This window comes from Leptonychotes weddellii, unplaced genomic scaffold, assembly GCF_054177405.1.
Source record: "Leptonychotes weddellii isolate Sample4059 unplaced genomic scaffold, ASM5417740v2 HiC_scaffold_2806, whole genome shotgun sequence".
In the NCBI taxonomy this organism is placed as follows: domain Eukaryota; kingdom Metazoa; phylum Chordata; class Mammalia; order Carnivora; family Phocidae; genus Leptonychotes; species Leptonychotes weddellii.
Genome location: NW_027874658.1, coordinates 1 through 13131, shown reverse-complemented (window position 1 = coordinate 13131; position 13131 = coordinate 1). Strand labels below are relative to the sequence as shown.

General features: G+C 41.3%; 1 long non-coding RNA gene across 1 annotated transcript; it reads left to right on the top strand.

Annotated features, from left to right (window-relative positions):
• Window positions 1-180: 180 nt before the first annotated feature.
• Window positions 181-13036, top strand: LOC145719011 (uncharacterized). The gene is made up of 3 exons (XR_014142139.1): window positions 181-1866; window positions 2060-3285; window positions 8251-13036. It is a non-coding gene; the product is annotated as an uncharacterized LOC145719011 (long non-coding RNA).
• Window positions 13037-13131: the final 95 nt, after the last annotated feature.

The window sequence follows — 13131 nt, the reverse complement described above, 5'->3', positions numbered from 1 at the left end:
GGCTCAGGTCATGATCCTGGAGTCCCGGGATCGAGTCCCGCATCAGGCTCCCTGCTCGGCAGGGAGTCTGCTTCTCCCTCTGACCCTCCTCCCTCTCATGCTCTCTGTATCTCATTCTCTCTGTCTCAAATAAATAAATAAAATCTTTAAAAAAAAAAAACATTATAAAAAAAAAAAAGTATATCTCTGGGATGTGGGGTGTGAGAGGTACCTCCCAGAAGCAGTGGGAAGGAAAGGAAACACATGTGGAAAAGGGAAGTCGGGGGAGAGATCCATGGGAAACTTGGGCCCAGGCAGGTATTTTTCTGCCTAACTATTTCGTTCTTTAATTTGTTACTTTCCCTTGAGGTGTGTATTCTTTAAAAGAAAGTAACTGCCACTAGATGGCACCCAGACCCCGGAACTATTCTGACTGTATACGTTATAGTTCTGTTAAAGATTCTTTTCAAAAGATAGGCCACTAATGTGTTGTTTTTAAAAATAAAATGTGATATGTAGCCTGTTTTAGAGAGGAATAAAGGATGAAAAATTAAAATCCAAGATCTGTGTATCTTGTGGGCCCAGTTTGTGCTATCGAGAAAGCCCAATTGTTGAGGTACATAATGGCTCATGGTCTTTGTTCATAGGTAGACGCTGTCTAAAATCTGATTCTCATGCACAAGTGTTTGATTTACTTATTGGTGAGACTTTTGAAATGTGGGTTTATAATGAATATTTTCAACAAGAGAGTCATCTGCCCCTAAAGCAGTATCTTTTTCTCTTTCTTTCATCACTATTTCACATTACACCTCTTAGAAAATTTGGAATTGTGTTTCTTATAGCATATTATGTTGCTTTTAAACAAATGTATCTGATTATTGCTTTGCATTTGTGTTGTGTGTGTGTGTGTGCGCGCGTGTGTGTGTGCATGGGTTACATGTAGACATGGGTACATTAAAGGAATGGGACAGGCTGATCACTGGGAAGAGCAGAGGAAGCCCAGAAAGGGCATGGGGCACTTGGCACAGCGCCCCTCCCCACCCCAACTAGAGAGAAAAAAATAAGACCAGGCCTTGTCGGGCAGTGGTTTTCACCCCCCACCCTCACCCCAAAGGTGGATTGCGTAGACAATCCACCTCCCGTAGCAGCAGCCAGGAAAAGGTGCCACAAAACACAATCTATGCCTGCCATTTGTTTGGGACCAACATTCAATGATGATTCCATAGCTTTGTTTATAAACTGTAATACTAAAACCTTTAGCTTTAGCCATTAAAGACTCCTTGTGAAAGTGAAATTATAATAAAGGTTTGTTGACTTGATTCATTTGCTGTGAAAGGGTATAAACAGGGTCTGTTAAAATCCTCCCCATCATTTCATGTCTGGCCAGAAGCAAGGATGTGGTGCCAAGCTGCCTCCTTCTGTGTGGACCACATGGGGTCCTAACTTTATGTGCTCTGGTTTACTGAGGCTATTGCATTAGTAGGCAAGTAACTAATGCTTCTCCTCACCCTACCCCATCACCAAATAGCAGTGTGGGTATTTGGAGCAGTCTTCATATTGTGCCCTCAGAGCTGCCCGAGAGCTGCCTCAGGGACTGCCTTGGAGACGCCTATGAGGGAACTGTTTCCTTGGCTGTGGCCATTGTCCTTGTTCAATCCAGTGCACTGTCAGGTTGGGGTGGGACAGCAGGTGTGGGAGAATCATGGGCCAGTACATAAGAAATCAGGGGAATCTATGAAGATTAATATTTTATTTAAATTTATATTCCCAATTTTAGTGCCCTTTCCCCTTGTTTGTTTTGTTTTGTTTTAGAGAATCAGCAACTTAGTATCTGGGACTGCTTGAACAACATATATTAAACTGTTATACTTGTTAAAAATATAATAGGTGGTTGGGGCGCCTGGGTGGCTCAGATGGTTAAGCGTCTGCCTTCAGCTCAGGTCATGATCCCAGGGTCCTGGGATCGAGTCCCGCATCGGGCTCCCTGCTCGGCGGGGAGCCTGCTTCTCCCTCTGCCTCTCTCTGTCTGTCTCTTATGAATAAATAAAATCTTTAAAATATATATATATATATATAATAGGTGGTCAAAAATTAACTAACCATGACAGTTTTCAGTACTGTCAAATAATGTTTTAAAATTTAGCATGTCTTCAAAACTTTAGCTTCATTCCGCTTTGTATTATATTCCCCCAGAGAGTGCATATTCTTGGGCATTTCCAAATCTCTTTGATGTCACCAACAGATCTAAATCTAATTGATTCTTTTTTTTTTTTTTTTTTAAATAGGCTCCATGCTGGGCATGGGGCTTGAACTCATGATCCTGAGATCGAGACCTGAGCTGAGATCAAGAGTCGAATGCTTAACCGACTGAACCATCCAGGCGCCCCTAAATCTCATTGATTCTAATAAGTGTATTGAACCTTGAGTCAAGCGCTTGATCACATATCTCATTTAAAATTCATTTTACATACAGGTAAACTAAAGTTGAGAGAGTTTGAGTGACTTGGCTAAATTCATGCTATCAGTAAATGGAGGCACCTTGATTTGAAACTAAGTCTGTCATCGTGTTACTGTGTAGTTGCATGTTGTAGGCATTTAGCCCTGTGCATATTAAATCAATCTTGGTCTTCTGTTCATCCCATCTATATTACTACAAGATATATTAAACAAGAAGCGAGTGTCATCAGGCCTGAAATAGGGAGTGCACATGGCAAAACCTCAAAAGAAATGTGTGGGTTTTTTGTTTGTTTGTTTGTTTGGGGGAGTATCCCAGCCATTGACCAATAAGTGGAAAACACCCAGACAAGTGGATGGTGCTGCTTCTGCGATGTTAGGAAGAAATTGAAGAATGAATTGAAAAAGCAGAGAAATATAGACTAAAGATAGTTAGAAGCACTGTGACTGTTGTGTAGTCAAAGCTGTGTCTATAATCCAGGCCATTCAGAAATACTGAAGGGCAGTCTTGACCATTACATTTTACATGTTTATAGGACGTGAAACTCGAGCTGCTGCTTCATGGGACTTCAGCTTCTAACAATCATCCTGTGCTCTCAAAATGAAAAAAACTAGGAAACACCTGGAAAAACCGTCTATTTTGATGTTTCTGAGTTAAGAAATTTCTGTCAGGGTGAAGGTGGGCAGGATAGCAGATACCCTGATGGCGATTTTTTCCCCTACAGTGTACTTTTGATTATTTGAAGGTTGATTTTAACCTAAGTTGTGTCATTTCTCCCCCTTTCCTAGGGCTTCCTGAAGAATGAGAAGGACAATGCCCTGCTGTCTGCCATTGAGGAGTCCCGGAAGAGGGTAAGAAAGGAACCCAGATGAGGATGGACACCATTGTGAGGGCAGCAGTGTTCTAGAAGCTGGAGCCTGTGTCCAGGCCCAGCTCTCCTACTTAGTTAGTTCACCAGAGGGAGTTCTACAGGAACCGTTTTTGAGGAAGATAATCATGCTTGTAACTCTGCTTGTATTTAGTGACTGAAATGCATCTGAAACAGAATGGTCAATTAATTATTAAATTAATCTTAAAGTGGAAGGACAGACAATTCTTTGGTTTCATTGTTATTGCATATAAAATGGTATTTTGATTTCAACTGACTGAACCAGCATTTCAGAACAACAGTTATGATCAAGGGTAATTTTCCTTAATCTTACCTTTTATCATACAATTTGACTTTCTGTGTTACCTTTTACATTAACAATTTTTCCAAGCTCTTAAAAAAAAAAAAAAAGAAAGGAAACCAGCTTAGCTGTCCACAGGATGAAAAAGAAGTCAGCCAGAGCAGCCATTATATGGGCAGCAATATTTTGCATCAGGCATTCCCTCAAGATACTCAAGGATTGTTTACTAACATGTGTTATCTCCATTTGTTTCTGACAAGAATTGGAAGATCAAAACCTTTCCAGAAGATCCCATTACAGAGTAAGAGATTTTATTTTTAGGCCACTGGAGTCCTTTGGGGGGTGGGAAGAGGAAGGTTAGCAGTCCCCAGGAAGGAGGCTGGGGGGAGGATTCACTCTAGTCTGCCAGCAGTGCATGTCTCTGCAGAAGTGCATAGGGTTGAAGGGGAAACCTCTGCTCTGTTGTTTACTTTATAACTCTTAAGTGAAATATATGTATTATTTACGTAGTTTAAAATTACTTATGTAGTGTAAAATAAAATAAAAAACTGTTTGTCAGTGTGCTTTATTAAAATGTTCTGTGCAGGTGGGACTATCTCAGGAAGGCTGATATGAGAGAGAAAGAGAGGGCCACAGGGGGCTTGCCAGCTCTTAATTTGTAAGAAGGTGTTCCAAAGCATTTATTTAAATGATTGGTACGTTTAACTATCAGAGTAAAAACAAAATCCCCAAAATTTTATTAAGTACATTTTTGGCAGTAGTACTTATTCCTAGAAATAGATTGAGATTTGAAAAAAAAAAAAAAAAAATTTTTTTTTTTTTATAAAGGCTTCTTGGTTCACACTTTGAGTGAATTACTCACCAACATCAATTCTCCTGCTGTAAAGGACCAGTGAAATTAAATTAGGATTGTCGAATGCCACTGAGCCTTATTAATCCATTTACCCTGCGGAATGTGTTTCTGGAATTGGCAGTCTCTGTGCCGTACTGAGACTAAATGTGCAGCCAGCCAAAACATCTAAGTGACATACCACAGTGCAGAATGTGTGCATATGTGTTTGTGAGGGAGATGTTCCGGTGTTGGGAGCCGGCCTGGGGGGAGACCTTTCACCTGTCTGGACACCAGCAGACTACCACTGAGCAAGAATTATTTTCAAACAAAAGGTGAGCGGCTTCCTGGCATTTTGGTGGTAATTTCATGTTTGAGTAACTTGCCAATGTCCTGCTGAAATGCCAAGAAAACAAGCTACAAAACCACAAATGTGTCCTATGTTATTCCATTTGGTGCATCCCAGCAAAAACAGAACAACATTATCAGAACATATGTAGAGTTTCCAAAAGCCAGAAACAGCTCAATAATAAGCGGGTGTGAAGTCAAAGCATATTTCCCTATTCCCTTTATGAAAGTGGGGTTCAAGTGCTCCCCACCTGTTTTTAATTCAGTTGCCCATTCTCTTCCTGTCTTCCTTTCTTAACTGTATGCAGAGAGAGAGATGTCCACACATAACTTGAAAGAGTCCAGTGTAATTTATAATTTCTCCACTGCTTTGTCATTTTCTGTGGTTTGTCTTTCCTTCCTTTTAATTTGTACCTATCCATGCACCCTTCCAGGTTGTCCCTTTTCTCTTCCCTTGGATTCCTCTGCTTCTTGTCCCTACTATTCCCTACCTTTCACCTTGCCTCAGACCTTCACTCCTCTTAGTTGTCAGTTAGTAGCTCTGTTGAATCTCATTCATTAGCTCTCCTGGTTGATATTGTTCTTTGCACCTAATCCAGTGGTTCAGTTGTGGGTCTAAAGGGAATAGGCTGAAATAGGGCAGATGGGTGGCTGATCATCTCTGATTAGCCCACAAATTAGATGTTCATTAGGTCGAATGTAATTAAGATAAGCTAGGGGTTGCATGGTCAAAGGAAGAGAATTTTAATATTGGGCCATTTATTTTTATTTGAAGCTCCTTATCACACTAATGATGAATGGAACCACAGTGCTGTTCATTCAGGTTGCGGGGCTGTTTGTAAATGAGTAGCCTGGCAGTCTCCTCAGATATATCTGAGGATTTGAGCCCAGAAAGCTGCCAGTTTTCAGAGTACTTCCTGTGTTCTTGAAACAGGAGTTCTTGGCACATAGGTGGGCAGCCTGATGAACCAGGTGTTGGTTAATTCCCATTCTTGTCACTCTAACCCTTATATGATGCTGGAAGTCTGTGCCCATTGTCCTCATCAACAGCATTCTCTGGGTAGTATACTGTCTGTTTTCTTCAGTTGGCTTTCACTCTTCTGCCATTCTTTACCAGCCAGAGGACGTATCCTTAAGAAAAACTCTTGTGACACTCCGGTGTCGTGGGTCAATACCACAGCTTAGGCAGTGCCTCACCTCCTGTTGCAGGCTCAGAAAGCTGTGTGGTATGCCAGCCTTCCCCCACCTCCCTGTTTCTGCCCGCCCTGGTCCCCGTGCCACATTGCCCTTCATTTTCCTTTGCTGGGAGAGGCTCAAGGCTGAGGAGGTTGTTGGTTTGACCGCTAAATAGGAAGAGTTGAGAAGAAATTGTGGTTCACTTGTGCACCATTTCTCGATATCTTCTAGGGAAACCACCCCTTCTCCTACGCCTCACACCGCCTTTCTGTTCTAGTGTACTTCTTTCTATTCAGAATGCATAGCTCTCATATTCAAGTTCACTAACGTAACAAGAGAAAATGATTTTTGCCTTGGGTATTTTTTCACCCCAGTCTAACTGCCTGGAATAGTCCATTCTGCCTGACTCCAGTGAGAAGCAAACGAGGTGGAAGACTGTTTTTAAAGTTCATGATTGTCATTTCTCCTTGTGTCTTCAGAATACATATTAGAGAAGGGATTCACTGATAGATGGACCAAAATCAGACTTGCAGGATATGCCAGCCTTCTTCCTAATCATTTTTGTGTATGTCTGCTATTTGTCTTTTTCACGTTTTAATAAATATTGGTCCATACTCAAAACATCCCATTTGTAGGAAGAGTGTATATGATTTTTCTGACAGTTTCCCAGGGCTCATGTATATGGATATTATCAGTATAAATTATCTGTGTTGCCAGAAATAAAGTAGGCATTACTAATACTCATTCCCTTGGTGCTGCCTGATTAGATGCCAATCTGATTGTAAATGAAATGGCTTTTTGAAAAGTGGGCTGAAGCTGTTGGGAAACCCAGTCTGCCAGTTAAAGAATAATAGGCTAAGAACGGTCATGATTCAGTGTATTTATAAGTTGCTTTCATTTCTTCAAGAACGTTTTGTTTTGTTTTGTCTTCTCCCTCCCTCCCTTCCTCCCTTCTTTCCTTTCTTTCTCTTCTTCCTTTTCTTTCTGAGCACCTTTGTTTTGGCAACAACCTGCAATATTACCACTAGACAGGCGTGAGGTTTGCCAGACATTTTCTTGATCACTTTGGGTAGAGTGGTGGGAGACCCAATCATCGGAAGTGCCACTTTTCTTTTACTGGTTTGCTTCCTCCTATGAAAGTATTATTGTCTCTTAAAAAATAAAGACATTGAGAGACTCTCTTGTTTTTGTCTTTTCCTAGATGTTTACTAAAAACCATTGATTTTTATAATCCAAGAAAAGTACTTCACTTTAAACTGTGACATGCTATCACTTGTAATATGTAGCCTAATTTCAGAGGTTTAAAAAGGTATTTATCTTAATGAGCACATGAAAAGATGTTCAACATTATTATCATTAGGGGAATGTAAATAAATCAAAACCATGAGAAATCAACTCACACCTATTAGGATGGCTACTATCTCCCCCCCCCCCAAAAAAAAAACCCAACTACCCAGAAAATAGTTAAGTACTGGCAAGGGTGTAGAGAAGCTGGAACCTTTGTGCATTGTTGGTGGGAATGTAAAATGGCACATCCTCTATGGAAACACTGTTCAATCCATCAAAAAATTAAACACAGCATTACCATGTGATCCAGCAGTTCCACTTCTGGGTATATACCCCAAAGAATTGAAAGCAGGAGCTTGAAGAGATATTTGTACATCCATGTTTATAGCAACATTACTCAGAATAACCAAACGGTGGAAGTAACTCAGGTGTCCATGGATAGATGGGTGGATCAACAAAATGTGATAGACACACACAGTGGAATATTATTCAGCCTTAAAAAGGAAGGAAATGCTGCATATGCTACAACACGGATGAATCTTGAAGACATTATACAAATGGAATAAGCCAATCACAAAAAGACAAACACTGTATGATTGCACTTATATGAGGTACCTGGAAGTAGTCGAAAACATAGAGACAGAAAGTAGAGTGGTGGTTCCTGGGGACTGGGGGAAGGAGAGGGTGGAGAGTCAGTGTTAAACAGGGACAGGATTTCAGTTTTACAAGATGAAAAAAGCTGTGGATGGCTGCACGACAGTCTGAATGTACTAACATCACTGAACTGTACACTGAAAAGTGGTTAAGTAAATTTTACAAGTATTTTAGCACTATTAAATTTTTTTTTTTAATGCATTAGACTCTAAGGATAATTTTTAAAGTAGGTCGCTGTTGCTCTGCTTACAGAAAGATGGATCATCGGAGGGGCTTTGAGTCTCCGTTGAACTTTGAAGGAAACCATGTTGTTTTCCCGTTTGGATCATCTCCCCTCTTTTCCTCTCCGACAGACCTTTGGCATGGCTGAGGAGTACCATCGAGAGTCCATGCTGGTTGAGTGGGAGCAAGTGAAACAGCGAATTCTCCACACACTGCTGGCATCAGGAGAAGATACCCTGGACTTTACTCAAGAAAGTGAGGTAGGTTGAGTCTAAAAGATAGGCCTCTACTAATAAAAATGTGAGGTCAAGAAATGCTTATCTGCTCGACTACTGGCACTCTTGGAGCAGATAATCACCATCTCCCTGGAGACACTTTCTTCCCCTGGCCTCCAGGATGCCCACATTTGCTGGGATTTCCTCCAGCATGTCTGGCTGTTTCTGCTCAGCTTCCTTTGCTGAGTTGTCCTCAGGCTCCTTGACCTCTAGATGTTTGAGTGTCCTGGGGCTCAGTCGTTGACCTGTGCTTTCTCCCTCAATCACTGCCCTGTTGATCTCATCTGGGCTTGTAGCTTTAAATACCATTTCTATGCTGACGATTCAGATTTACCTTGCAGCCCTACACCCCAGGCTCATTTATCTAGTGGCCTTCTTGGCTCTCCTTGGGTGTCTCGTAGCCATCTCAAGCTCTCCATGTCCATAGTTGGGTCATGATAGGAACTGCCTGCCATCCCCCTTCCCATGCCAGCTTGCCAGCCTTCTTTTCACAGAGTTTATCATCTTTATAAACGGCAGTCCAATTTTTCACTTACTCAGATCAAAAACCTCAGATTCATTTTTGTCCTCTCCTTCTCCCACCTAGTCTCTCTCTCATGTTGGCAGGTCCAGTTAACCTTACTCTCAAAATACCAGACTCCAACCACTTCTTACTATTCCAGCGTTAGCACTCTGGTCCAAACCACCATCATCTCTCTCTCAGATTATTGAACTGGCCTCCTCACTGCTGGTTTTACTTAATATGGCTGTCTAACAAATTATCCGAACTGTAGTGGCAGCAAACAAGCATTTAGCTTAGCTGGGTATTTCTGGCTCAGGGTTTCCTGAAAAGTGTTAGCTGAAGCTATCATTTCAAGATTCAACTCAGGGAGGATCCACTCCTAAGCTCACTCAATGTGGCTCTTGGCAAGCCTCAGGTTTTCTCTGGCCCTTGGCTGGGAATATCAGGTTCTTGTCATGTGGGTCTCTCTGTTGTGCTGCTCACAACACAATAACTTGCTTCCCCTGGAGCAAGAGTGGGGGATCTGAGGGAGAGCTAAAGTGCTCCCTAGATAAAAACCAGAGTTTCTGTGACTTAATCATGAAAGTAAACTCCCTCTGTTCAAAGTAAGTCACTAAATCCAGCCTATACTCATGAGGAAAAGATCATACAGGAGCTTGAATTCTAGGAGGTGGGGATTGGGGCGGGGGGAGCCATCTTACAGGTGCTCGACCACACTAGTCTCCCTGCTTTTGCCTTGTACAATATCTTCTCAAGACAGCAGCCAGAATGACCCTGTTAAAACACAGGTTAGATCATGTCACTCTGCTTAGGATCCTCCAGTGACACCTACCTCACTTGGAGTGAAAACCAGTCTTCACCATGACCTCTCTGTCCTCACCTCACCTAGTGGTATTGCCTCTCCGAGCTCACCTCATACTACTCTTCCCATTGCTCTTTCTGCTGCAGCCATGCAAACTTCTTAACAGATTCCTTGAACAAAGCCGGCAGGCTTGCTCCTGCCTCAGGTCCTCTGTGCTTCCTATTGCATTCTGTCGAGAATGTTCTTCCCCCAAGTAGCTGTGTGGCCATCTCCCTCACTTCCTTCAAATATTTACCCAGTCCCATCTCAGTGAGGCCTTCCAAGGCCTTGATATCTGAAATCTAACATAGCCTCTCCCCATTCAACACTTCCTATATCCCCTTTTCTTGCTGTATTTTTCTTTTCAGCATTTCCTTCCACGTACCATTGTGTATGTTTCATGTCTTTATACTGCTTAGTGCCTGTTTCTCACAGTAGAAGGTAAGCTCTGTGAAGGTAAGGAATTTGTCTTGATTTTACTCATACCTGCAGTGCCTAGATGAGTGCCTAGAACAGATGCTCGAGCAATATTTGCTGAACAAATCATTGGGCTCTGGCTAACTTTGTGGTAGCTGAAGTATTAGAGATACGTTGAAACTGATTTTAGAGTGAGAATGTTAAATAGGGTTTGTTTTAATTGCCAGTGTTTATTGATTGGTGGTAGTGCTAAGTTGAGGGTTTTCTCCCCTCTAAAATCTGATTTTTAAAAAGGCAATGTATTTATATGATTCAAGAATTAAAGTACCCTGTCCCTCAAAAGCTCCTTCCCTCCCCGCTTTGCCTCCCCCAGATGTAATCACTATTACTATTTTCTTGTGTATATTTCCATTGTTTCTTTATATGAACACAGGTATATGAGATTATACATTCTTACCTTCCTCCCTCCTTCTTATACGAAAGTTAGCTTTCTCTGTGCTCTGTTCTCTATCTTGCTTTTTTCACTTCATGTATCCTGGAGATCTTTCCTGAGAGGGACTTTGAGGCTTCATCTTGGGAGTGGCAGGAAAGAGCATCTTGCTTGATCAGTCATGTCTGCCTTTATGCTATGTGGAGCTATGACTTGCCACACAGTTACCACTCTGCTGTTGAGGAGCGAACAGATCTGGGGGTCAAATCCTCGCTTCACCACTTACTAGTTCTGAGACCTTGTTCGAGGGACTTAACCCTGCAGACTTTCAGTGTCTTTACTGGTGAAATGGGATGATTGGGAAGATAAGTGATAATACACCTGACCCATAATGGCCATCCCTTACTATTGTTATAAAAAGTTGTTTCAGATGATTTAGAGGTGCAGATTAAAAATTATACAGTGTTATAAAAATTATCGTGTAAGACATTTCAAGTAATATTACCAATGCTTCCTGGTAAATCTATCCTGGAATTTGTTTCGTGGCTAGCTAGCATTCTTTTCTCACAAGTGCTAGGACAACTGAGGCTCAGAGAGACGCGCAGTATACTGGTGCGATCCAGGACTGTTGGCTTCCATACCATCATTCTGTTGAAGTCTGGATCAAACATGGGTAGTTTGGCAGTGTCATGCTTACAGGGTAACTTCATACATCCCGTACTGATTTAAAAACCATTTTTTTCTATTAAATTAGCCCCCAAATAAATGCTAAAGACATTTGTCTTAGGAAACTACTCATTAAGGACCCTGTGGCACATTTCTTAGACTCAAAGACTTCAAAGACTAAGATCAGATCTTTGGGAAAGAAGAACTAATGTGTAAAACCCTTAGCCAGTCTCATGTTTCTTTCTCAATTTCTTGTGAGTCTGGACAGATAAGTAGAACAGCTCATGGTTTTATAAACTTCATTTTTTAAAATGGTGTTAATAGGTTGTGGTCTGTATTGGGATTTGGAAGTAATTATAAGCTGCTAATGAGATGTTCTTTTTTGATTGCTCTTCTCTTAAAAATAGATTAGTCTATTTAGTAGACTTTTTCTTCCTTGACCTCGAGTCCCCTGGGAAGAGAGTTATCGATACTTTTGCTATTCTCTATTGTGACACCTAGCATAATGGATAGCATTGCTGTAAAAGCTGGCAAGGGATGCAGATGGTTCTCCCTTTAGGTCACCTAGGGAATTGCCATTTTCTGGAACCTTGTCGGTTCTGTTTGTTGCTGTTGTTTTGTTGAAATTTTTTCCTGAAGTATAACATATATATATATACAGAAAAATGCATACATTATAAGTATGCAGCTCCGTGAATTATCACAAATGGAAGACACCTAGATGAAGAAACAGATTATTACCAGCACCCCAACAACCCTCCTTGTGTGCCCTTCCAGTCACTACCTCTCAACCACCACCAAGGGAACCATGGTCCTGACTTCTAACATCATAGATTAATTTTGGCTGTTTTTGAACTTCATGTAAATGAAGTCATGCAGTATGTACTCTTGTTTCTGGCTTCTTTTGCTGAACATTCTGTATATCGTTGCGTGTAGTTGTGGGCCATTCATTCTCATGGCTGAACAATATAACTACAATCAGCTTATCCATTCTTGGGTTGATGGACATTTGGATAGTTTCCAGTTCTTGGCTTTTATAAATAGTGCTATTGTGAACATTCTTGTACGTGTCTTTTGGTGAACATATGTTTGCATCTCTGTTGGGTACAGCTAAGAGGGGAATTGCTGGGTCAGAGGATATGCATGTGTTCATCACTGGTAGATACTGCCAAACGATTTTCCAAAATGGTTGTATCCATGTACCCTCCTACCAGCATTATGTGAGAATTCCATTTGTTCCATATCCTTGCCACATACTTGTATTTTCCGCCTTTTTTAAAATTTAACCATTTATACAGCCTTTTTCCTTCTAATCTTCTTCAAAAATAATGGAAAGGTGAGATCATTTTCCTCTACCCTGTTTATGGGAAACCACTGTGTGAAGGCCAGAGATAGGCTTTGGGATTCCCGGGCCTGGGTGTCTTTCTTGAAAACGGCCCCTCTGGAAGTAGCGTCATAAGGAATGTAGAACACATGTGAAGGGATTTGCCAGGTGACAGCAGAGAGTGCGCACGCAACACATCCGAGCAGTATTTATGGTGGCTGTTAGTATTTGGTAAGCTACACATGAAATTTATTTTAATCATTTCAGTAGGGATCTGGCCCCTTTTAGGGATTTCCCTTGGTTTATAAAGTATCTCTCGGAATGAAAGAAAATTGTGTATAAGTAGAAGAAATAATTAAAGAAGTATGACTTGCCATCTAAACCATTCTTTTCTGGGCACTTTATTGTCAGGAATAAGGTTGTTGGCATCCAGAATCATGGGTTAGGAAGGAGGCTTTTTTTTTTTTTTTTTTTTAAGATTTTATTTATTTATTTGAGACAGAGAGAATGAGAGACAGAGAGCATGAGAGGGAGGAGGGTCAGAGGGAGAAGCAGAC